The sequence below is a fragment of the Phasianus colchicus genome, chromosome 11, assembly GCF_987193195.1.
Source record: "Phasianus colchicus chromosome 11, bPhaCol1.hap1.1, whole genome shotgun sequence".
Lineage (NCBI taxonomy): Eukaryota > Metazoa > Chordata > Aves > Galliformes > Phasianidae > Phasianus > Phasianus colchicus.
Window position 1 is genome coordinate 17,061,356 of NC_143446.1, and position 26,555 is coordinate 17,087,910.

A 26,555-nucleotide genomic window follows, 5' to 3' on the forward strand; every position below is an offset into this window, starting at 1 on the left:
GTTCTCATTTTTCTATCAGCAAGTTATCATCAATGGAAACAAGACTATTATGCTGCCATCCTTCCTTTAAAAAAAAAAAAAAAACAGAGAGAGAGGGGGAGAAAGAAATGAACTTCTGTTTACCCCCATTTTAATCCTCCAGCTTATTCTTTAGGGCATTCTGTCGTTGCTGTTCCTAAACAGACAAGCACTAAGGCCTGCTTCAAAGCTTTCCCCGGCCCTTTAAGAAGACAGGTCAAGCTCAACTTCACAAGCATAGAAAAGGTGAATTTCCAGGGCTGAACACAATATGCAACGAGGTTACTCTCCCCAGGCAGGAAATGCAAAGGGAGGGTTTCACTGCAACTTCACAAATTAGAGCCAGAAAGCTGTGCCAAAGCAAACACAATTACTGGGAGGGCCAAGCTCTAACGAAGATCGCAGTCGGGCCGCTGTCGTGCTGCTGCCAGTGGCTGTCACTGGAGCGGTGCAGGGCTGCCTTCCCTCTCAGCAGCGGTCGCACAGGGAACCAGCACCAGGAGCAGGACAGGCGGCTGGTGGCACCTCAGCCCTGCACGGCCACTGGGAGAAGCTGCATGCGGCGTCAGAACCACCATCACTGTCAAAGATATCTGTAGGAGAGATTTTTCCTCCTCGAGAGCATGCCTGAAAGTTAAAAGCCTGAACTATCGTGCTTGCAGAAAGGGATTTTTCCCCTTGCTCATAAAAGAAAACTGAGAAAGTACGGCTATTATGACAGCGTAACATAATAGTGGTTTCACCGGCAATTCCACTTTGAAATCAATCGTTATATTATTTTGAAATACAATGTAGGAAGGAATTAAGATTCTTGTAACATCTAAGAAAAACTAAACATTATCAAACCCTGCCTTCCCTCTCCTAGCCAGCTGGCATACCCAGAATCAAACACAGTTAATCATTTAAAGGAAGAATCCTTTTCAAAGTAGAAAATCACACTGTTTATTCCAGAACTCCTACTCAATACTATTTTTTTCTGCGTACTAGTGCCTAACACAACACGCTGAAATGGCATAAGGCATAAATGCATCTTTATGAAAGAAACCATGAGCAAAAGGATGATGCTACACGGGAGACAACGGCTGCACATAACTGCAGCTCCAAGCAGGATTCAGGGCAGTCACCTCCACCCTGCCCTTACCCCCCAACACACACACAGCTGTGCAAAGTCAGCCGCCAACCGGCTCCCTATGATTTGGTCATTAAAAAGGGGGGAAAAAACCATTTCAACACAGAACTGCAGAACTCCTCGCCCTGCCCCTGCCATGGCCGATGCCGAAGCTCTTCCCCATCGCCCTACCTGCTCCAGGCACCGGTGGGCACCGCGTCTCCAGCCCACCCCGCGCTGCCCCAATCCTCCAGCACCGGGCTGCTGCCAACGTCCTTGTGAGCGGCGAGCAGGCCACGAGTTCACGGTAACCGCCGAGCGCTACTACACTGAACATCTGGTCATGAATGAACGGATTGCCCACTAACTCTCAGCATTGGGCAGCTGATGAAAAATTCAACATTTTCCTTGTTGGCACAGTTGTTTTGGAGAATTCTCTAGAGCTTCCTGAATTATATTAAGAAAATTTCACTGCAGCAATCTATATCTGTGAGAACAGCTGGTGTTGAAAGGGATCTGCTGCACTCGGTGTGCTGGGGGACCTCCTGTTGGATCATGCTACTTCTACTACATTTGTCCTTGAAAACTTAGCTCCGCTTCGAGCTACTACAGACACAGCGACGGGAGCACTGCTTCCCTTCACTGAAGAACCAGGGGCTGAAAAACAGGCGTTAAATGAGGCAGGGCCCTGAGCAAGAGGGAAAGGCTCCCCAGGGCAGCGCAGCATGGCGGGATGATGGCAGGACTGTGCTCCATGAGACACGAGGTTCAGTAACAGAAAGCTCTGTGCCCGTAAGCTGTACAAGCTGTACAGGCTCCAGGTCAATCAGCTGAAATGCCTCAGTACACTTTAAAGGCTTCCATCCCTCGTTAACCTGCGGTGCGAGAGCGGCACAGTCCAAACCAGCTTTGTGTGGTGCACCCATACTCATCTAAACCTAAAAATTGAGACGTCCACCAAAAAAAAAAAAAAAAAAAAATCAAGCTAGAGCTCAAAAAGGAGAAAAGAGCAACAGTTCTCATTTCAGGACCAAAAAAATTACATTTTCAAATTCTGAAATATTTTAAAGAAATTAACTTCTTGATAGTGCAATAGAATAATAATAATAAAGTGTGTATATCTTTTTTCTTAAGGAAGTGGTAAACTTAAGTCATGCTAAATTTAGGCTATTATCTATGCAGCATAAATTTCACTTCTGTGTATAAATGCTAACTTGCATATTTCTCCATGGTAACTAAACTATGATTAAAACAACAGTGAAACCAGCCTTTAGAGCCACCTGTTTAACTAGGAACAACCTAATTTACAAAAATACTTAAACTTAGAAATTTCATGGGAATCTAGATCACGTTTTTCCCAGTAGAAAGCTCACTTTTCCATGATCATATAATTGCAATATACTTGGCTCCGGTTGGCAATCATTCTTTTTTTATTATTATTCTTCCCCCCCTCCCTTTTTTTTTTTTATACTAGTGTAATTTTTTTCATGCATTGTTCAGCCTCACACAAGTGGTATTTAAGATTATAAAGAATAAGTCTCTAATAACCCTTTCCAAAAAGGAAGTTATTTGCTCCTTTGAAGGGATTAATTTACCTAGAAAGTATCTTCATGTTTTACAAAAGGAACAAATGAAAGAAATGAGAAAATCCCAAACCGAAATTCCCATTAGATATGGTAAGACACCTTCAAAACTCATTTTTCTATTGCGATATCCTTGTAATTTACTAATGAAGAAATGGACTGTTTTTATGGGTCAAATTAAAGAAATAATTATAATACGACCCAGAATAGTAAAAGTGTAGGTACAAGCAATATTTTCTTATTTAATTATAAAGCATAAAAATAGATTTGAATATGAATCATTTTAAACCACAGAATTAAATTTAGTATTTAAAAACTGAAAACCCCTTGAAGTAGAAATATAATCATAATAGGTTTGGTTTGGTGTGAAATACATGACTCATATATTCATGACACATATCTAAAAATGCCTCATATTAAAACTTTATTATAATAAAAAATTGATCACCATTTTTGTCTCCTGGTTTTCACATGATGTAATACCTAAGGCCAAATCTCTGCCTTTTAAGTAATGATGAGCAAAGTAGTTTTGGAGTAACACCTCATAAAACGTTCAGAGTCCATTTCATTTAACTCGCCCATCCAATGTCATATACAAATGTACAATGGATGCTAATTAGATAAGAATGGTACGAACATAATGCCTACAAAAACTAACATTAAAACCTCTCCCTGCTATAAAAGCCTGGTAAGGATAACACAGTAGAGCTCCAAGTCATAACTAACACAACAAGAGCACTTCTGCAGAGAAGAGATCCATATATAAAAAAATACCACATATAAAAAAACCCCACACATTTTGTTTAAAGAACCTATATTGTTTTCTTAAAAAAAATTAGATGTTCAGTCTGCACCTCACTACAGAGGTCTTTCTGTAAGACAACCAGAGAAGAAAAAAACTTTCACAAAAATTAGAAAGACCACAGTTACTGAGAGGGATTTTAGGCAATCTGGTAGAACTTACAAATAACTAGTTGCTTTTAAAAGCACCGAACTCCAAACTCTTTCTCCAAAAACTGCACACTGTCCACAGGTAGAGCATGCACATCAGCAGCCACACGAGCCCTTCAGGAGGCAACTCTGTGAATGTGCAGGAAGAAACAGGACAGGAGGGCAGGAGCAGAGCATGAATGCCAGCGAAGCATCCCCAACCCCTTCTTCTACCCCTGAGGTGCTACACAAGCAACCAGAGAAACCAAGGCTTCTGCTAACTTTTCAGTGTGCTTATGCTCAGGTCAAGTATTTGGGGAAGAAGATTCAACTGATGGACTAACAGTGCTGGTTATGGTTAAGTGGGTCATCTCAAACCCAAACGGAGTCCACGCAAACAGTGGACATTTTCATGCCCTGAACTGTTACCACAGATCTCTGCAATGCTCACAAGTCAATCACTTGGAAAGCTGATGTAGCCCTGTTACGCTAATTAAACTTTGTTTTGCATCAGAGTCCTGCATTTGCAGTGTGTGTACAGTATGTAAATTATACAAATTACAAGAAAAGTTGATTAGCGTAATTCAAATCTCAGCGCAGTTACTAAAATTAACAATGAATACAAATTATCCAGAATCACTTCAGTGTGGCTGAAAAGCTCTACATCTAAACCATGTTACCAAATTCACAGAAGTGGGCACCAAAGCAAGCAACAAACATGCAGTGAGAATACTACAGGTAACCTAAGAGAAAATTTGCCCCAAAAATGTATTCTCACTCAATCTTGTTGATCTCCATCCCTTCCAGAAGTCCTGCTGAACCTGACTGAGGAGAGAGGAAGGTTTGTAGGGGCCTTGTTTCTTCAGAATCCAAAGACCGCAATGACTTCCAATGCTGGAAGTTACAACACCACACTCAACATCCACAGGAATACAATAAGCAACATAGATTTCTTACAGCTTCACCTCCATGTCAGTCTCTATATCAGCTGTTCTGACTGCTTGCTCACTGGAGAACCAACGTCAAGGAGCAGAATTCTGAACGGTTATGGGAGGTTTAAGGGGTCCTCTGAGCACAGACAGTGATGGGCAATGCAGGATCAGTATTTCTATCACAAAAATGCCAGGCGTGACACTTCAGCACAGAATCTGTGATGCCTGTAGTAATGCAATGTACTTTTTGGGGAGAAGAAAGTGAAAAGCTTGAAAAGAGGATCCAGGGAAAAAAAACATGCACTTAATATGGAAAATAACAACATGCTGTCTGCGTTGGGAGCAGGGGAAAAAACACCACCACAAAGTACAAAGGAAAACAAAGATTCATTTGAAAAATGCTGCTTTTAAGTCATTAAATTGAATGTGTCCAAACCGGACCTTTGGTTATCCCAGACTTTGAGACAATAGTATTTTTCCTAGTCTGCTAGCAATGATAAAGGTCTGGATTAAACAGGAAGACAGGAAATTCAAAGTTAGCTTAAACTCTATTCATAAAAGGGGATGGGCTTACCAGTTCAGATTAAAAAAATGATAAAAAAAATCTTAGGCCCAAATCTGATGAGAGACTGACAAAAAGGCTAGGCTCTATTATATTTTCATATTCTTTTCAAACTTCCTGTGCTGCACAGAGTTCAGTGGAAACCAACATCACGCTAAGCTGTGTGCTAACCAACAGCAGCACTGGGCTCTTCAAATAAAACCCACTTCATGAAGAAGTTTTGGCAGAAGCTCGTGTCCTAACCTGAATAGCTTGAGTTCATACAGGAATAATATCCGAAAGCAGAAAAGACAAGGAAAACTGTTCTTACATCTTCAGAAGCCCAACCTCTTCACAATAAAATCCCTTCAACTATTAACAGTGCTCATCATTACTAATAATCAACGATATCGTACCTGCCACGGAAATGTGTACAGCAGACTTCCACTTGCTAACAGACCAACAAGAGCCTCAAGTCACATAACGAGCTGCAGACAATTAAGCAGGGGCAGCACCTGGCCACTGGTCTCCCATAGCAATGCCAGCAGACCCCAGGCAGGGCCAAGCCCAGCAGCAGGCCCACACAGGGCCCGGCCCAGCAGCAGGCCCACGCGCTGCGGAAAGCAGCCACAGCTCAACAGATGTGCAACATGAAACAAGCTAAGAGACAGCGCTGTGCAAGGACCGGGAAAAGCATTGTGATGGTGTTCCCGTGGGACGGGGGCCGGGCACAGCTCCTCTGCAAACACATCCGAAACGCTCAGTGCAAAAGTTCAGAGCTGAAGAACAAATTATTTCCTCCCTAACTGCCCTTTCTGAGGCTTTGCCCCTCGCTTCCCCACGGCCAGCACACATCGCCGTGCTCAGCCACCTTCTGTGCGCACTGCAACCCTTCCTCGGGAGCAGCCCCGTTCTGCAGCACAGCCCTGTGCTCAGCTGGGCTGCGATGGGCTGACGCTGATCTGCACTGATATCTCGCCCATACCAAAATAAAGCCTATTAACCCAACCACTCTTGCTTTTGTTGTTGTCAACTGCCTCAGTAACCTCTCTTCTTTCAAAAACCTGAGCTTTTTTGACTTCAGATCTTGAGCTGTTTTCATGGAATTCAAGGTTTTCAAGTCATCCGCTACATTTCAGCATAATTATTTCCTTTAAACATCCATCTTAATGGCATAAGCAATTTTGAACTTTTTATGCTGTTTAAATTCAAACATAAATTTGTACACAACAATAAAACATGCAGCTAATTTGTCATGCTCCTATAAGCAACTGTGTCACTCACACCAAGAACCATTGACTGCGGTGTTCAGAGCTTTCGTTCCTATTTCACATTACTCAATTGAGCCTTCTGCAGAAAAGCTTTTAACAACCACATCTGGTCTTTAATAAATCACTGCACTTTGTCTTCCTGCCAAAACTCCTCCTTTATCTAACTTACATCTTCATGATGAGATAGGAAATCACACATTATGGTGGTGACAAACAATTGTAATTATGTCATTAGTAGCCATTTAGTCTACAAAGGTTCTCAAAAAGGAAATATAATGCACAATAAGAAATATAGGATAATACATTGATCACAGTTCTAATCCACTTTTTACTTCACAAGTGTAAAAAGCTGGCGTAATTCATGGGCACAGCAGGCAGTAATAGTATACCACTTTATGAACTATGCAGCTATTTTATTCCCCTATCTACTTAAAAATAAAAAAGCTTTTAATAGCTTGATTTAGACATAAAAGTTATTTATGATCCTTCGCTGATTATAATATTTATTTTTTTAAAAACTTTTCATGAAAGTGATTCTTTCTGAGATTAAGTGCATACCATGTTATCAAAGATCTCACAGGAGAACATTTACACTAGGAAGAAAAAGTGAGAAAAAAACTTTGAGATTGGAAAGATTGTAGAAAACTCATCTCTGCTCTTTATGGCTTGGATACCAGGGTGTCACAGATAGAAATAGCCCTTCTGTCGTTCAGGAATAAAAGCAATGAAAATATAAACAAGAGGAGTTTAAGAGCTTGTTCCAAAAAAAGGTGTCACTTAATCCAGCTCGACTGCTGGCACATTCACACATCAGGAGTGACTGTAATCAGACTGTGCTGATGGGCTCCAAAGGTGTCATTAGCTTTTTAGCTCAAATATGGAGAATGCTGTTGGTCTAAATGTCCCTGTAGGCTTCACTTAATGCACGTTAATTCTCATTGCAGAGCAGTCTCAGAAGACATCAACTGGACGCCTCTCTGATGAAACTAAATCGGCTTCAGGAGCCCAGCAGCTAACAGGCTTCCACCCCTCAGGAGCAAATCGAGTCTGGTTCAGTGTCAGTCCCTGAAAAGCCCACGGGGTGGATGTCAGGTCTGTGGCACCAGCTGCTTCACTCCACAGCCCCAATGCTTTTGCACTGCACCACAGAGCAATGTAGACAGCCTAAGAAAGCTACAATCCATCAAGAGGGATGCCCAGTTCTATGCTGAGCCCTTTGTGTTTATCCAATCAACTCAATAATGAAATCTATTTAGGTTTCAGAACCACTCTTCTTTTCGCAGTATCTGCTTTAGGCTTATCATCCCCTCTAACTGTAAGTAAGGTTGTGGACCACTGAAGTTACCACAAGTTTTGGCATTTTCTAAAAGGACCTACATTCCAGCAGGTTGCATATTTTGGCAACCATATCTCTGACCCCCTGTGGTATAAAATAAACAAAAGCCTGCACAAGCACTCTTAACACAAGAATGTTTTTCAGAGAAAAAAAAAAAGATTTTTTAAAAAATGATTTTATGTACTGCCCAAAAGATAGTCCTAACTTCCCTTCTGTACTGTTGAAAGCTACTTGCACAAAGTAAATAAAAGAATTGCATTGAATTAACCCACAGTGCCATCACATGAGGTCCTCTATATCAGCCATAGCTGCAATGCCCCAAATTCACCAAGCTGCCATTCTGGAAAGTTTCTCTTTCAATCTCTAAATCTTCTGCCCGGTGTATTCCCCACCCCCTCATCCCACCAAAGGAAAACCATTTCTCAAGATATCCAAACACCCACTCCTGCTTTCATTCTTGATTTGGTACAGTCTCCACTGTTTCCTGTTAACTGTGACTACAAAACTTCACCTACTTCTAGCTGTCATCCTGGTGAGTACCGTGCCTCTCTGTTCCCAGCCAACGCACCTCCAGCAGGCAAAATTCACACTACGAAGACTAGAAGTAGCTTGCTGATAGGACCCAGAGGAACCAAAGTTTCCACCAAATCCATCCCTCTCATAGCGAATTATTAAACAATACAGAGGCTATGAATTATACAACGGCTAGAGTTGGGAAAGACCTTTTTTCAGACCATCTAGTTTCAACTTCATGCCACGGCATCCCGTGAGCCCAGGCTGCCCAAAGCCTCATCCCACCTGGCCTTGAACACAATAGGGCACCACATAAATGACTGTAGTTGTATCACAGATTAAATATCTTGCCTATATCAGGATATTTATGAGAGCTACAGTCCCTCTTGACAGCACACAGTCAAATCAGAAGGTACTGTTCAATTCCTACTCTTTCAAAAACCCCAAGTTAGTATTTTAGATATTCTCACCCATTCTGTGTTCTTACACCAAGCACTGTGCAGTGAAAACACATTCAGCACTGGAATTTGTGGAGTCCAAAAGAGACAAAACGACTCTCCTGTCCAAAGGAAGAGGAATACATGACACTGTATGGTGCTTGCCAAGTCAAAAATAATCATTCACATGATTTGAAGTTCGTCTCTGAATACAAGTTTTACACTGCTGTCCACACGGCCACAGAAATGAGCAGCCCTGGCCAGGCACCCCAGGGGAACTTCAGAAGAGGACTGTGCAAAAAAGGCCAGAACAAAAGGACTTTCTTCAAGTGAACAATGACAACGAGCCTTTGAGTGAAAATCATACACTAGCTCTTGGAAAGCTCTTCCAAATAAAAGCCACAGAACAAGGCCTTGCCCTTGGACTTGGTACCTCGCAGCAGTGTGGAACTTGGAGCCAGTCAACTCGGTCGCAAGGCTAAAAGCATTTCTACCTTCCCCAGCCAAGAAAACCACTTCCTGGTGGTACCTTTCATCTCAGCCTCGCTGCAGCACTCCCCACCCTTCTTCGACAAACAAACAACATTAACCCTTCCTTCATAGGGACCTCACTGTCCTGAGGCTTAGCAATAAGCAATCATGAAGCTGAGATAAAAGGACTGAGGCAAGATGGGAGAGAAAAGAAGGAAAAGAAGGGCAAAAAAAAAAAAGCTAAATTCAGTAGTCCAAAAGTAGTGGTTCCTGCTGATATTTAGCTTGGAGCTGATGGAGAGGAAATCTGGTGTGCTTGCAACATCCATTACTGGTGGAGAGAGCATGATGTTCTAGCAGCACATCTCCCACAGGTCTAAGAAAAGACTGGAGGAAAGGCACTGAGGAATTGTCCTCCCAGGAGCGCTGACCTAACGCACAGGGGGCAAAAAAGGCCCACTTTGCTTTTATCTCCTCTACAATTATTTCCATTTTTTGTAAACTTAACTAAAATCAATCACGTATGAAAACAGGGGTGAATTGTTCATGAACTCCCTGTTCTGAGACACCTACAAAAGTCTCGTCTGGAAAAACACAAAGTGAGCAAACAGTCACTACTGGACAAAACAGGAAGATTTCAAGACAAACGGCTTTAAGTTACTAACAAAGTGGTTACAAACATGCCCCCACAGGAAAACACAGGCTGGAGTTTTATCCTCAACAAGGGTTATGAGGACCTCTTGTTTACATTTAGGCACTTTCGAATAGTGACAAGACAGACTTTCACTTGACCTAGTCCAAATGACCTACAGAGGAAAACTGGATGATTTAAAAACAGCGCTATAACCACCGATGAAGACTCTGTATGTGTGCAGGTAAGGAATGCCTGCTTAGAAATACCATCAACACTAAGAAAAAAACGTTTGTAAATCTCCCTGTTACAACACCTTAACATTACTTCTCTGATGAGATGCATTTCAGCCTTTTTCTTAGGAAACCAAGCATGGATCAGACCAAGATCCATCATCCTGAGTGAATGTGCAGGGTGAGGAGCGATGCCAGGCTCACAGTTTACCCCAGACTGACTCACATTTCAAATATTCTATTTTACACACTTTGGAAGGGAGGAAAGGATAACTGCATTGACCCAGCTTGCTCCTCTCTGGGTGCTGGAGCTTTCTTAAGCACAGCTGAATGAAGTAGGAAGTGAGGGTATTCATGGCCTTATAAGACCGTTGTACATTCAGCATAAGACAGCACTCCCAAGCTCCGAAGACTCCATCCAAGCTCTTTCCTCACTGACCCAAACCCAGCAGCTGTCTCTTGTTTGCTGCAGCAGCAGCCAAGACACGCACTGACACTTGTAATGCTTCTCAGGCTCTGCTGAGAAATTCAGAGGTCTTGTTCTCACAGAAAACCTGTTCTCTGTTCAACAAGTCCCACCGCGCAACTGAAACTGCCCAGTGAATCTGACAGACAGTCAGATAAATAACACCATGCCCAGACAGCACCTTCCATGCTTCTTTGAATACCCTACCACCAGCAGCTCCCCATTCACTTGCCGATACAGGTGACTGCTCTGACATTCTCAATCTTACATGCACTGTTCTACCCTTTAGAAGGGAACTGAAACCCGAGGCCTTTCAAGACAGCACTTCTTTCTTACTTGTTGATCTGCAACACTCCTTGAGCTTTTTCCAGACACCTGAACTAACTGACACTCCATTCCTTGCCTTGCAAACTTGCTTGGGACAAATGGATTGCATATCCAGGTAGAAAAGATTTCACTTACCAAACCTCCTTTTGTAGTTCACCATGAACTCACATCCTGCACACCAGGACAAGAGAGGGAGTTCAGAGATTGTGTTAAAAGAAACTACAATTTTAGTTATAAAACTGTAATCAAGAAATAAAGGTAAGAATATCTCTGGGTTTGCCTGTCCAATCCAATGCAATGCATCAAGGACATTCCCTCCTTCAGAGAGACAGTTCTACCATTTAATGCATTTAATGAAAGCTTAAATGAACCAGCAGTTAAGCAATGGTCTATACCAAGCAGACAAATCATCTATTATAATGTACACACCTATTTAATAGCCCTCAATCTCACTTTTTTTCCCATAGCTCAGAGAACGTCACCATCACCCCGCTGACAGCAGGGCAATACACCCACCCTTGCTCAGCACCAGTGACGCTGCCCGCAGCAAGCTGGGCAATGCCAAGCTGGGGCAAGGGCAGCATCTCCCACCCAGCCTGGGCACGTGCTGTGCAGAGCCTAATGCAGCTGAGCATCTTCATGTGGGAGACTGCATGAGAGCAGCAAGACAGACAACAAACACAACGACCCCATTTGCTCTGGTTCCTCAGAACAAGGCAAAGCTCAGTCACCCAAGGACCATCCAACAGCTGGCACTTACTCCATTAAAATCTAAGGTGGATCCCAAAAAGCAGCACACTGCAAAGACTTTCCTTTCTACACATTTTTGGAGAGCACAGGAAAGCACTGCTACCCCTACTGGGATTTATAACAGAGTGTAATACTCACTGTGACACAGCCATAAACTTGCCTTCCTTCAAGAGCACTGCCCACACTGCCACAGGGAAGGGGAGATGGACCCTACAGCTTGTCATCGATGTGTCCATCAAATCTGTCAATGCTTTAAACATGATGCGTGTAGTCATCAATTCAGTGAAGTAACAGAGCTATGAGGTTACACTGTGAAGTGTTCAGTGCTTTCTGAACATCAGTTTTAGGGACACCGATTCACAGAAAGAACTGGGTACGTTTCTAAAAATAAAAAGCCATTAAGCACCAAAAAGAAGCATAATTGGTGACCTGAAATATTCAAGCAAAATCCACAGTAAATAACAATAATTTGCTCACAGAAATCCAGCATACAATTTTCAAGAAAGTGCAGGCAAATTAATTGTATACTTTCACCTTTTATGCTTCACTCACACAGGAGAAGAATAACATTTTGCCACACAGTGAGTTGCATTTAAAAAGAATCTAATCAACAGTATCAGTTAATTTGAGACTAGATCAAATATGGGCAAACAAGTCCATATCAGAATCCTGTAACACCTGGGAGCATTCGTGCCCATCCTGAATCCACTTCTGCCAGCTGATCATCAACACAGCAGGGAGAGGACAGTGATCACAGCCACAGTGATGCCGCAAGAAGGGAACACACCTCTATCTGCACACATCTGGGGCACCATTTCAGAAGCTGAAAAACACATCTTTCCCCAGCCCATCATTTTGGCGATTACTACAAAATTCAACAGGTGGATAAAACCAAGAGAATCTTTCTTTCTTCTTTTTCTTCTTGTTTTTTGATGTTTTATTCCTAGTAATAAAATAAAAATAGATCTTACTGGTTAAGACTTTTAAAAGCATGTATGCTTTGGGAATACAGGTGTGGAGCCAAATCTCACACCACGAGCCATACAGCACTTATTTCTATTGCTACACACAGCATCAGTCCACGACATTTAGCAGGCTCTACACGATTTTTTTCCTTTCCTGGCTCTGACTTTGATACAGTGACTCATTCTACTGCCAGATCATAAGCACCAGAGAAACAGTTCCAGAGAAAAAGAAAAAAAACGTCAAACCCCCATGCAAGCACTTCCCATTGGCTTTAGTGCACTATAGTGGTGGAGAAGCCATGAGGATCACAGCTGGATGCTCCTACCAGAATTATCTGTCTTGCTACACTCTGCCTTATACCTTCCCTGCCTCCCATGCACACCCCATCCTTCATAGGGACTGGAAGAACCAGGTGGGCTCTCAGCATCTCCAAAAGGGTGAGCGCACTCAGCGCAGCACAGAAGGAAGCTCGATATGGGTTTGATTGTTCTACTTGAGCTTCAATAATAATAACAAAAAGCAACACTGCTCTCAGTATTAAAATATTTGATGTGTCACTTCTCTAAAAATTTCAAGAAACAAAATATATGTGGTGCTATTTAAAAACACACAAAACTGAGCTTTCGTTCTGGGAGGGAATTTGGTTCCAGGCTCAGAGCTTGTCATGGGTCCCCAGAAGGATGAAATGCCCCTTGCTTCTCATGCAGGAGCTGCTTGGTGAAGCTCACAGGACACACAGCCCCTCAAGGACATGAAGCAAGGGAGAAACCCCCATTCCTTACCTCAGGAAGGAGAGCAAAGCTTGCATCTCAGCCCTGCCTGCAGTTCCCACAAGCACACAAGAACATCTGCTGGCTGTGTTCCTATTCTGAAGAGCTATTTACCTGCTTGTCTTCACCACTTCACTCTTACCCACTTCAGTAATTTGCCTTCACAGGAGGAATGAGGCAAGTTCATCACCAAAATACATTCTATGGGTCTACTAGGGAGATGAAAAACAAAGGATGGAGAAAACTTTTTCCACGTGAATTCACTAGACTTCTATAGGATGATCTCTCTGGTGGAACAGCAGCAAGCAGGAATAATTACTTCATCTCCCGTTGCTGGGCTCTGTCACAAGGTTTCTGCAGACCCCATTTCATCCACAAAAAAACAATTTACGAATGTGGCAGATTTAGACTCTATAAGAAGTGTTAACTTTCCTTTACCTTTGGGAAATTTTCTTGTTTAGCAACCAAAACTTCAAGATGACAGAAGCGCAAAGCTGTGCATGTGAGTGAGTCCAATGCTGTAGCCAAGCCCTCCCCCTGCCCACCAGGTCACAGCTACCTTTCCCTTCTCACACCGACAGCCCAGCAGCCCGGCTGGTAGGCAGCCTTTCTGAAGAACGTCTCTTCATCATCTTCTCATGTTGAGCAACCAAAGGAGATGCTGTGATTCTTATCGCTTTTCACATATGACTTCACATAGTTTTAGAGAAGATAAACAGACAAGCTGCATGTTCTGTAACATTTGCTTTAGAGGTTTCAGTGGTAAAATGTTTGAAGCTGTTTCAAAACCAGACTGATATATTGTCTGAATATTTTCCCAAAATAACAGAGATGTTCTAAGATTGTTGTGTTTACTGTACATACGCGGCCATGTACCTCTTCGCTACGAGTGCTGCTCTGGCTACAGAGCTTGGAATTTTCTCACCATAAATTCTCTTTAAGCCATCAAAAGGCTTTTAAAATGTTAGTTTACTCATCCCTTCTCAGAGGGTGCGTTACTAATAAATACAGTTTCTCACCTTTCTAGTGTACAAAACAACACAACTGCAAAGCTGCAAAAGGCATTTCCAGTCCAGCTGCATAGCTGCCTTATGCGTAATACCGAGGTAAGAGCTACAGAAAATAAGCCTAGTTGAAAAAAATAGTGAGCTCAGGTTACTGGCCTCATTTACATTACCAAACCACCTAAAGCCATGTCACACCAACACTGCAGTATGTCTCTGTTGCTGATTACACAGATCAGAAGGTCAAATGATTTCCCAACTTCACTTCTGTTCAGTTCGTGCACACAAACTGTCCCAGATAGAAGGGTGCTCCAACAAACAACGTGGAATGAAGAGTTTGCAGGAGAAAAATAACACCAATAAACTTGTTTGCTTCATTGCTGCTCTGTACTCATTGCACTGCAGAGTTATTTTCAGACATGTCACAAACAAAAAAATCAAGAATATTTTTCCTTCTATAGCTCCCTTCAAAAAAACTCACTGACAGCTCTTCATCTTCCATCATCCTCAATAAAAGCTTCTTAAAACCTTCAGTACATGTATGAGCTCAGCTCTGCAGCATCCCTGGAGCACTCGACTCCCTGCCTGCTGTGAGTTAGGACCACGTCTCCCAGTCCCACATCTCCTCCCAGAGCCCATCACAGCACTAATGCAGTGCAGCAGTGCCTTTCCACCTGCAAATGGCTTAGCAAGGCAGGCTCACCCTCACAGCCAGGGACCAGGTCTCCAGGTCAGGAGGGTTGGCTTCTGGTACCCATCTTTTTCCCCAGGACGAAGGACTTCCCAAAACAACCAAGTCCTAGAAATAACAGACTGTCCCAAACTCCTCCCCAGAACCAGCGACTTCCCCATCTTGTTCTGGGTTTTCACATTTGAAGCATCAATAAATAGCAGGTTTCATTTTTTCACATTTGAAACTTCTTTCTATTCTTGCTTGGGCTTTTGGAGAGGTCGGGGGAAAATTAGGGACTGTCCACAAGAGAAAGTAATGCTTTGTAGTTTCATTACTTACACATTTGAAGACCGCATGGAGTCTGCTAAGCTTCTGCTTCTAAAACAAATGCAAACTGTACAAGCATTTTTATTTTGTTTCATTCCATTTTTAAATGGAGCCTACGTTCAGCTAAAGCTCTTTAAATCAAGGCAGATCTGAATTATTTACATCAAATTTTGGCTTTTCTTTTCAACCCTACAAGCTAAAGAACCATTCTCAGCACTGTCCTTGAGGGCTGTACAAGTGTGCTCCAGGCTTACCAAGCTGCCTTGCTCCACCTCTATTTTCCCTTTTTCTTTTTTTTTTTTTCTTTTTTTTTTTCCTCTCAAGAGCAAGTTTCTGGACTGAACAAGCAGCTGATTTGCCCAACCTTCTCACTCTGTATTAGGGCTAAAATACACCAGCAGGGCTGTTTGTAAAAACTGTACAAGGCTCACAAACTGGAGAGGAGAAACACAGCCCAATACACCCTTGTCAGCGCTCATAACCCACGTAAAGCTTTTCTATTAAATCAAAACAAATGTACACAACAAGAAGAAAAAACAATTCTTGTGGCCCTTCCTCTCTTTTTATTCATTTTCTACCCAGATGAACACCTGCAGATTCTCAGTCATTGACACCAGCAGGAATTCTGCCTTAGGAACAAGGCAAAAAGAGAATTAAAACAAGAAGTGATAATTTGGTCCTGGGTACATGAACCACTATGATTAAAACTGAGCTTATTTAAAGCAAGAACTTCCTCCATGAGCTTTTATTTTGCCACACTGAACACATGCAACGATTTGTTTGTCCTCATTAACTGCAAGATGTAATAATATTTCTACACGGTATCTAATGCATACCATTAAATATATAAGATATCCACGTTGCCAACTCATTTGCAGCACGACAAACCACGCCAACTTGTCCATTTTCCTTCACTGTAGTTGTTCCAACCACGTCCTGTTGGAGAAAATTTAATTTCCTTTCTCCACGTGTTAAAACTATTGCTCTTAAATACTTCAATTAGACTTTGAAGCCTCCCCTGGAAGTAGGTGAGCAGAACGAGGGCTGTCGGGGCCACTGCTTATGCCTGGCTCCGCACAGCTCCTGTTTGGCCACAGCCCCACAGCCCTGTTCCCACAGCCACTGCCCCAGCTCACTACAAAGAGATCATTTATTTTCTTTGTGTCTCATTTTGCAGGAGCCCTCGAATTAACAGAATGCAAATATTGTACAGACTCTGAAGTCGGCTATTTTGAGAATATTTCTCATTTCCCCAATTTCCTTTTTTCACTGTTTTCTTGTTTTGTTTTTCAAATGAAAACGTTCTCTGAGAAAACATTTCAAATTTCTTTTCTGCTTTTGCTTAGAAGAAAAATGGTCTCCTGAAAGTAGAAGAGTGTCTTCAAATAGTGCCCGGGAACATTTTATAGAGTCACACTAACAGTGTTCAGAGGAGTACAGACGTGCGGAGTCGGGCACCAACTTCTCTGCGGACCACAAGCAAATCAAGAGAAAACTACTTCTGTGAAATACAGTGGGTTCTGGGTGAGGTATTTTGAATGTTAAGTCTCAACACTGACACATTTCTGATTCTTTTACTAGGAAATTATCAGGGAGAGAAGTCGCTTTCTATACTAAACCACTTGAATACATGAACTGCTTTGTCTGAAACCAGTAAGAAAAAAAAAATTATAACTTTTGCAGGAGACCAGCCTTGCAAAATGCCAATCCAGGACTGGAACACATGGACAGCCCATGCAAATAACTGTTGTAATGGAAGCGGGCAGGAACTCAGCCCAGTTGTCAGCTCTGCACCAGGTTGCTACAGGGGCAGCTGCTGTGCCAAATGCAGCCGCTCCAGCTCCTCACCTACGGAGGGCAAACAGCTTTTCTGAAACCGCTCAGCTCTACAATCTCTACGAATGCAGCATTTCTGCTTACCTCGAATCGGAATCTAAAGAAATTCTGTGCTGTTACGGGAATTTCACGCAGCAGCGAGATGAAGGCGTGTGCACATACTCTCTTCAGCAGAAACGTACCACAAAACATGGCAGAGGAAAGGTTAAGTAGCATTTGACTGATTTTTACCTCATGGGAACTATAATTTACACGCTGCGTTCATCCAAGGTAAGAGGGTTCAAATGGCAAAAATTAAAAGCCTGCAGTTTCCTACTTCTGTTTTTAACATATCACATTGATACACAGCCAGTTTTTAAAGCGATAAAAGGTTTCTATCAAAATATCAAGCAGCAAGAAGATGCGCTACTTCTACACTGTCAGCACGGCTGTATTTTACTGCATCCTTCCTTGCTCCTTGCAACCACCGTCGATGATTATAAAACAGCAATGGTCTGTCTGCACTCCGAAAGAACAAATTAATCTTCTGGACACCTGGCTCTTACAATCAAATCCTAAGCAGAAATTTCCAGGAACTGAAATAATTAATTAAAGGTTGGTTAAAATATAGGTTAAAAAATGCAGCTGTGAGCTCCCTCAGCCTGTTCCAGAGGGAGGTGCTGGCACTGGGATGTCACACCAGCAGGGTCTGGCACACTGCTCAGCACTGACCCCTTTATTCTGCTTTTGGTGCAAGAACAGTCAGCTTATCTACACATTTTTTTAACTAGTCATCAATGGACTTCAAGCATCACAAACCCAGATACAGATACTACTGCCAAAAGCATGAATGATTTCTATCAGCAAAGCACACTGATAGCAGCAGAGCTTTGGCAAAACGCCTGCTTCCCATGGCTCCTGCCCTTAGGGCCACGCCTGGCTCTCGCAGTATGCAGTGCCTGGAGCATCTTCGGGGTTTCTAAGCACTGCACGACTGCAGATTCCAACTCTGACCACCTTTCCTTGCCAATCAGAGTGGAGACGTTGCAAAAATTGGGAACTACAGCTCTTTCTGGGTCAGTAAGTCTGTGTTTTTCCGCATGTCTGATTGGCTGGGGCAACTCCACCTCAGCGTTAGTGTTGACAGAAAATATGTGCTGAGAATTTTAGCGTTCAGGATGTTCTTTAGTCATTTTGGTGATCTGATGTGGCACAGGAAATATTAGTGCACATTCTGTGTTTTCAGTCGCACTCACCTTTCAGTCGCCATTGTTACAGAACGACAACAGAAAGGGGCAGATCATCGAGACTGAAATTGTAAGCACTGTGACAGGAGTCAGAGTTGGAGGAGGAAGGTGATAAAGATTCAGCCAAATGTTAAACTATTAGCTCACAGTCTGATATTTTAATTTCCATCCTGCTCTCAACAAACCTACCTCCAAATTTGGAGTCTGAGTTGCACAGCGATGCTGCCCGTGCTATGCCTCGCCCATCAGCGGTCCTGAGCGACCTCAGCGCTGCTCCGCCGGACAGCTTCCGTACCTCGGCTGTGAATTTAACGTAGAATTAGGTAAAGATGAGCTACTCTTACAAGTCACACCACCAATATGGTACATCAAGACCTTATTGCTCTTTCTTCAGGGCTCAAACCGTAGTCTGGATTAATGATGCAACGAGACTACTGCATCAGCTGCACTCTGGGTACTGTTCCCTTCCTCTGCTTATCAGCATATCGTCAACGTTCTCTTCCCAATGCAGAACAAAGCTGCTCTTCCTCTGGCAACAGCTCAGGTGCAGCTCTTCCTGCTAGCATACAACTTACAGGCCTCTGAAACCCCACCAGGGAGCTGAGCAGATCCCACTGGTGGGATCTTCCACCACTTACTTCCTCAATGCATGTTAATGAAGATGGTCTTTACCTCATCAACACAACCTCAATATTAATTCCTTGCTGTTTTCATGTGTCTATCAATGCCATTACAACAAAGACGGCTCTAGATAGAGAAGTTCAGCAGCATCCACAGAAAATACCAAGAAGTACACATCTTTCTTCCATTTAAAACAATGTTCTTTTAAAGCCTGCTAAAATCCAGCACAGGACAGGATGGTGCTGCATGTCCCAGCAGCACTTCGGAAGAACATTACATTTAATATCCAGATTTCAAAATAACGTATTAAAGGTTTGCACAACTTCCAAAAACAAACAGCGCATCATCCCGAGCTCAGCTTCGGGAAGACAATGACCTAATCATGGCCCTAATTACAAACCATGGGAGCTCCCAGAACAGGGCTTGGTTTGGGAGCTGCTGGCTTTGTGCCCACACTCTCAGCCCAGCTCCTGCCCTAAAACTGCAGCCTGAGAGCCCAACGTCCCAGGGAAAAGTGCTACTTCTGCTTTCTACAGACAAAAGGGAGAGGGACAAGGGTGAAACCCTGGGCACCCCTGCACTGAGCCTAAAAATTAAAAACTATTGACAACAAATTGTGTCTTAAGCATGCGGCCTCCATGGGCTTTCTAAGTGAGGAAAAGGACTCTCCATATTTATTTCCACCACTTTTGGATTGCCGTGGGTTAGCCTAATTGATTTGTGTTCTCACCAAATTAAAGACACAGCACACACACAGCCAGTGCCAGTGAAAAAATATGGCAATAGCAAAAGTTTACAAATTTAATTTGCAATTGTTTTAGCAAAACAGCTCAGTCCACTCCTTCAGTTTTGGAAAGTAATCAGCTTGTGCTAGAGGAAGTTATCAGCTCCCAGGAGCGAGTAGCACAACACAGCCTTATTTCATAAGAGATGATGACCAGTTTTTCAGTTAGGAAGAGGTGGATACTGCAAGTGAGGCAATGCCACATGCCCAGCCATCCGGGACTCCGGAGCTCAGAGGCAGCGACTTGACACAACCACGCAGAGCCCCCAGGAGCAGAGTTGGCACCACAGGGACCCCAAAGTCAGTTCCCACACGGGCAGAAGAGGGGAAGTTCCATCGCCTACAACAAAAGGGTTAAGCCAAGATTCCAGTCCCCTGGTTCAAACCGTGCAGCCAGCACTCCCTGCCCAAATTACAGCAGCGCATGCCTCCAACAGATGCCGTTTAGACAGGGGCTTTCCTTGCCCCGAGGTGCAGTTCAGTTTGTCCATTCTACTGTGCAATTACAGAATCAATAAAACATCCCTTTGAAACTCCCTGGACTAGTGCCGACACGCAGACAGTAGTCAAGCTGACATTTTTTGCTGTTTCCGTTATTACTACCGTCAAGCATTCTGAGAAGCAAGACATCAAAACCCAGGCGCTGCAAAGCAAAGGAGGAAAAGCAGCGCCGAGCTGAGGTTTTGTTCAGAGCATCACATTGCTGTGCAGCCACATGGCACCAGACATACCTGCTAACAAAACCTGTTCTAAATCCTCAAAGCAGGCACTGGGAAACAGGGCTTCCGACACGCATGTCTGCCCCATTCTCCTCTGCTTCAAACACAGCCATATGCCCACTCACTATATTGTGAGGGAGGGATGTGGGGTAGAGCACCTGACTTAAACAGTGAGGCTCAGATTCAGGGACTGAGGGACTCATTAAAAGCAAACATTGTGTGCCCTATTACTGATATGTGCTCATGGATATGGCAAGAGATGTGGGCTCTGTGAGTACTCTGGGAGGTGGGGTTGAAATGAGCACATTGCATCAAACATGGGCACAGACACGGAAACTGGACAGCACCAAGAGTGGGACCTGGAAGGAAAGAGGAGGGCTATGAGGGGGGGGGATGCTGAGCTAACATGTTCAGTCACCGTGCCCTCATCAAACCAATGATTCAATGGGGACTTACATAACTGGGGACGTGGCCAGCACAGCGGCATTCGCTGTCCACAAAAATGCAACTTTTTTCCTTCTGTAACAATTAGCCAAGTCTGCCTAAATAAATGGAAAATGTAACGCTGAAGGTCTTAAAAACACTTCCTGCAAATTACCATCTTCAGATGTTTATTTTCCCACTCACTACATTAATTACAAATTATTTAATCATTCATTTTGAGCTCCAAAAGCTGGCATGTACTGTCAGCATCCCACATACCTACATCTCTAGAAAAAAAAATTGCTAAAATTCTTCCAACTGCTGCTTCTGTGCTTGAACATCTCCAAAACTTATATCTGGGGCAAGACAGAACCTCAGCTAGCTCCACATGGGACATGTTCCCCTGACTCACCTGCCAGAGCACCATGAGATGGGTCAGGGCAACCCACCTAGGTAACCCTCAGATTCCTCCCCAGCTCATCACTGGATTTCCTTTAAGCAGTCACTGCCAGATGGACTGACTGCATGCCATGACTGCACATTTACCCACTAACAGCCCTCTAAGAATGCTTTGCTAGGTGGAAAAGGTGGCACCGAAGAATTGCAAAGATGCTCAGCATCATTCGATTCCTAAAGAGCTTTCGCATTCTATAGTTTCTTAAAACTGCTATAACAGCTGCATCTCAGCACTCTTCCTCCAAGGTTATGCAAGATTCAAATGGTTTACAAATGGTTAATAAGCCCCCAGTAACAAATCCTTTTAATCTGAAGGCTCTTAGCATACCCGTGTCCCAGTAGATGTATCGATGCACACTGGCACCAACACAGTGAGGGCAGTAAGGAGCACTGCACCCATTCCAGCACGGAAAGGAAGGCCGAGCTACCTGCCTGATTCTACACACATCAGCTGCGTGAGAAACACCGCCTGACACTCCCCTGTTTGAAGGTGAACTTGCAGAACTGCATGCATTTCCTTTCAGAGGATGCTCACCTGTCTTCTATAGCGACCATAGGCCAAACAGTAGCTCATTTGGAGAGCAACTGATTTTGAAGAGGTTTCACATTTGGCTGTGCACAAGGAGGAAAAAGGAGAGGAGGTGTCTTACACCCAGACTAAGGCTGGGGATATATTGCATCTTCTCTCCAAACCAGTTCTCTTTGTGGTATAAGATCACGGGTGTGTTAACTGTAAAAACTCATTTTAAAGCGACCGAGGCTGAAGACAATAAGGTTGTGTCATCTGTACAAATATTCTGTACTGGAATGAGAATGCCGGTCTACCAAAGGAAGTTCTGGCTGAACACAAAACAGTCAGAGCAACTGAAACCGAGAAGATCCTCAAGCTGGCTTGTAAGGAGTGACCTAAAATGGCCCAGATTTGACTCACTCCTCGCTACCTCCTCTATCAGAGGATTCAAAGAGAAACTGCAATGCAACCTTCATCGCTGTAGCACAACTGCAACATAGCTATTCTCTGTCATAAAAGAGAAAAACAAGCTGTGGGTGCCTGAATGCTGATAGATCACTTTTGCTTTAAGAGTATATAATGTCAATCAAAACTAAATTCCTTATGCTCATCACAGGAGCCTGCAACCAAGCAATACAAAAAAATCTCATCTGAGTTCAACCAGTAATGTGTTCAAAGGCTTCCCAATCTGCTCCGTCTCTGGCATCGGCATCAGACAGAGAAGGAGAGACTGCAAAAAAATAATAATAAAAAAAAAATCTCTTGCTGGGCAAAGGAGAAAAGCCTCTAAGCCAAAATAAAAATAAGTATTAAAATGTGTGTGTTGGACTAAAAGGATATACAGCAGGTTGAAATGTGCTATATCTTCCTCACAGTGAGGAAAGACCTCGATAACTCACCACCAGCTTTGATCACTCGTGAGCTATCAGCTATTTCCTTGCTGCTCGAGTAAATATAAGTCATTCACAGCTGAAACATAATTCCTCTCTCTTTCCCCTGCCACTATATGTTGTGTGTGAATATGTCTTGTATATAGGCACACTAACACAGCGTGCTGTTCAAATACACATCAGAGTTCACCAGATGGTGGGGATTGCCAGACACTCATCGCTGCCATGAGTTCGGAGCCGCGGTGTAACTCATGAATGATGCGTCTAAGCTGTAAGTGGATTTTGCATACTTACATTGCTCTTACCAGCATAATGCTCTGTTCTCTGTTCAACCTGAGACAGTTTATAATTGTACAACCTCGAGGAGTGCTGGGTGCCGTGGTTTGTTCTCCTCCCAGAGCCCCGAAGGAGCTCTTTTCATCTGGGGGTTATGATTCACTCCCGTGCACACAGGATTAGACGCGGTTTCATAAAACTGCGTCCACAATCAGTGCCCATGTTTGGGCACAATCTGAAATCCAACCTCAGAAAAACAAAGGTGTTTTACCAAAAATACTCAAGGTTTTAAGAGGCAATCATCTTAATTATGCATAGGAAAAATGCAAGAGATTGGAGTTAAGGTTTTGTGCACGGGCCTCGGCATGCAGTTGGGCATTAAGATACTTGGGCAATAAATTATGTGAGCACAGGCTGCTAAGGATGTGAATGTTGGGTGAATTGGCAATTTCCTAGTCTTTAATTAATGATGGTGTTGAGAAAGAATGTGGCCTTCCTTCTAAATTAACAATGCTTTTTAATCAGCAAGCAAATCTGCCTATTTAAAGTGGAAGGTAGCTCTAGGCTTGCAAAGAGCATCCAGAAGGAAGCTGGGAACCTGGCACTGCACTCCTGGTCCTACCAGACTCTTTCATGGTGCCCAGCACAGCCCTGTCCTGCCCCAGGTCTCTAACAGCCAGCAGGAAGGGGAACCAAGCAAAAATCAAGGGGAAAAAAAAAAAAGTTAAGAGTGAGGAGGAAGGACTGCGCAGAGACTTGCTTTGGATTCAGAGGCAGACAAGGATGTTTTGGAGCACCCAGATCACCACTCCACCAGGGCATAGCAGCATTCCTGGTGTACATAACTGTCTGTCTGGCCCCAAAGGAGGAAATAAGGAAAAACAAAAGGTCTGAAAACTGGAGATCACACAGCATCTCTTTTGTTGTGTGCTGTAGCCAGTTCCATCTGCAACTCAGAGAGGCCTTTGGGAGCTCAGCCAACAAGAGGACACAGCACTAAGCTAGCTGATAACTGAGGTAACTGTCCTAGGAAGCACTCATTTTACTATTGCTTTGCTAATCTATTCCTAGCAACCACATTCTACCATCTAGATACCAAATATAATTCACCTTTCTTATTTTTAGCCGCTCACAATTCCCACCTCACAGACAGTCTGTTGAACAAAATCAGTTTCTGTGCCATAAACGCTTAGAAGAGACACAATTTTAAAGGTCAGGGATGCATTCTTACCTAAGTGTAGAATTTTAGAACGGTCTAGTGGGTTTCGAACATTAAAAAAAGGAGAAGAGAAAAAAAAAGTTACAAGCAGCATTTGTTATTTGAAGGTTTTTCTAAGGATGGGATGCCTCCAAGGGTTACGGCTTCAGCTCTAGTTAAGCACACTGGCTTGCTATCCAAAATTTCTTTGAACTAACAAAATCCCTGGAGGTTATCAGATTGGGCTGAACGCGGACGAAGGTTTTCAACTCCTCCCCTTTTATCTGTAAATACCATGAGAGGAGTTCTCTACCTCCGTAAGTCAAATAGTTTCCTGTCTTGGCTGGGAACCACCTAGGCAAACACTGGAGGCCATGAAAAACAGCCTGATGGGGGCTGCAGGGCAGGAGAAGGCACTGTCAATCACTGCCAGCTCACCTGGCCCAGCTCTCAGGAGCGAGTTTCAGCACGACGCAGCTGGTTACGGACGAGTACGGCACATTTCTGAGTGCAGACAGCTCTGTGAGCCCAGAGGGAATGCTGTCTCCTCACCCCTCCCAGCACCCTGCCCCAGCACAGGGATGGTCACCCAGGCTGCATCTCCCCACCCAGACAAACCAACTTCCCTACTGGCATCGGTGAGCACTAAAGACACAGACACAGAATGGCCTGGGTTGGAAGGGACCTCACGGATCATGAATCTCCAACCCCCCTGCCACATGCAGGGCCACCAACCTCCACATTTAATACAAGACCAGGTTGCCCAGGGCCCCATCCAATCTGGCCTTGAACACCTTTAGGGATGGGGCATCCACAACCTCTCTGGGCAAAAGAGCCAAAGCCCACTGTGTGACAACAGATGGCTTGCTTCCCAATGCATAAACCTGGCTTTATTCTTCTGTTGATGCTGATGTAACTAACATTCAGAGGCAAAAAGAGCTGAATCTGGGAGGTGTTGAGAACAGAAGACCCAAGCGGCAGGCACAGGCAGCCCGCAGCATCCTCAAGGTTATTTCTCACTCCAGGATTGGAGTGGTGCTTTATGCTTCAAATGGGCAAAAAATAGGGTGGTGTAGAAATGTAGCATATGCAGCCCCAACAGAAACAAATGGGGATGGTGCGATCCTGGCTGAAAAGATTCAGTCTGAGAGACGTAGAACTAAAATTAAAATGCACGTAAATCATTTGTCCCTGGAAGTCCACAATTTAACTCAGACTAGTGAGAACTAGGACTATCCTCCTAAAAATCAGACTCAATTCAAGACATTTTTTAGTCTTTCTGCATAATAAATACCAAACCTTAGCCGCTCTATCACCTTTAAAAAGAGAATGTTTTATCTCCTCGTGAGCACCTCAGTCATTTTTATTCAGCCAGACCAGCCACGGGCAGGATCCTCCACAGTGACATTTTCAAAGCTACTTAAAATGTTTTGACTGCCCAAGTTCATACTGATACGAAAGTCTCTTTAGCAATTTTGCAAAACCCATCCTAAAACTTACCACGTTTCTTCAACACGAGGTGTTCGCTACCTCGGAAATGGCTGGTTTTAGGGGGAGCCCCCGATGCCTCATACCAGCTCACTTGTCACCGCTACAAAAACCACTCAGCAGGGCTGCACGTTGCACTGAGAAAGGCACAGCGTACTTTTGAGCTCACCTCCAAAAATGTGTTATAATTCAAGGGAAGCCAACATGGAAAGCGACTCAGAAGCCTTCCATGAGCGTGTAACACCATGAAAAGACAGCACAGAGCAAGGTGAGGGCCCCAGCAGACCCCTGGGGTGCTCAATTCCCAGCCTGCAGCCCCCACATCTTCATTACTGCATCCCTTCCTTGACTGGAACCCGCAGTGCAACTGGGGGAGGCACATGGAAGCGGCGGCTGAGCTCCCGTTCTGCAGCACACTCCGCGATGCAGCACATGTACTGGCCATAAAGTTACCCAGGCAGCTGTTTCGGTTGCCTGAGTGCTGACTACAACCACGGCCTCTGGATGCAAATTACTGACTTTTATAGGTTCCTAAAAACATTTCACTGTGTCTACTGAACAATGTGGGAGTTGTAGAAAGGGCCCAATGATGGCAATGATGTAATTAAAAGCTTTGAGTGGAAAAAAAAAAGCCATTAGATTCCTTCTTTCAGACAAAAAAAAACAGTGAAAATGTACTTCTTCGAAGTAGTTTAAAGGAAAACGTCAAAGTAAATAAATAAAAAACTCATATTCAGTCCTCCCTCATCCCTGAGATTTCCAATAGCTTCCCCGCTCAGTGCCCGTGAAGGAAAACGTATAAGCCAGAGCACTCTCTAAGCCATATACTCTATCTAGAAG

At 43.7% G+C, this 26,555-nt stretch overlaps 1 protein-coding gene across 10 annotated transcripts in view; it reads right to left on the bottom strand.

The window, feature by feature from the left end:
- The window catches only part of FOXP1 (forkhead box P1), a 341,764-nt gene that overhangs the window by 240,982 nt on the left and 74,227 nt on the right, over positions 1–26,555 (bottom strand). For 8 of the 10 annotated variants that reach the window (XM_090148428.1, XM_090148435.1, XM_090148434.1 and 5 more), the window contains exon 3: positions 18,539–18,649. The exons of the other annotated variants lie outside the window; for them this stretch is intronic. The gene's annotated coding sequence lies outside the window, so the exon portion shown is untranslated. The remainder of the gene's footprint in view (positions 1–18,538; positions 18,650–26,555) is intronic. 10 annotated transcript variants of the gene reach the window in all.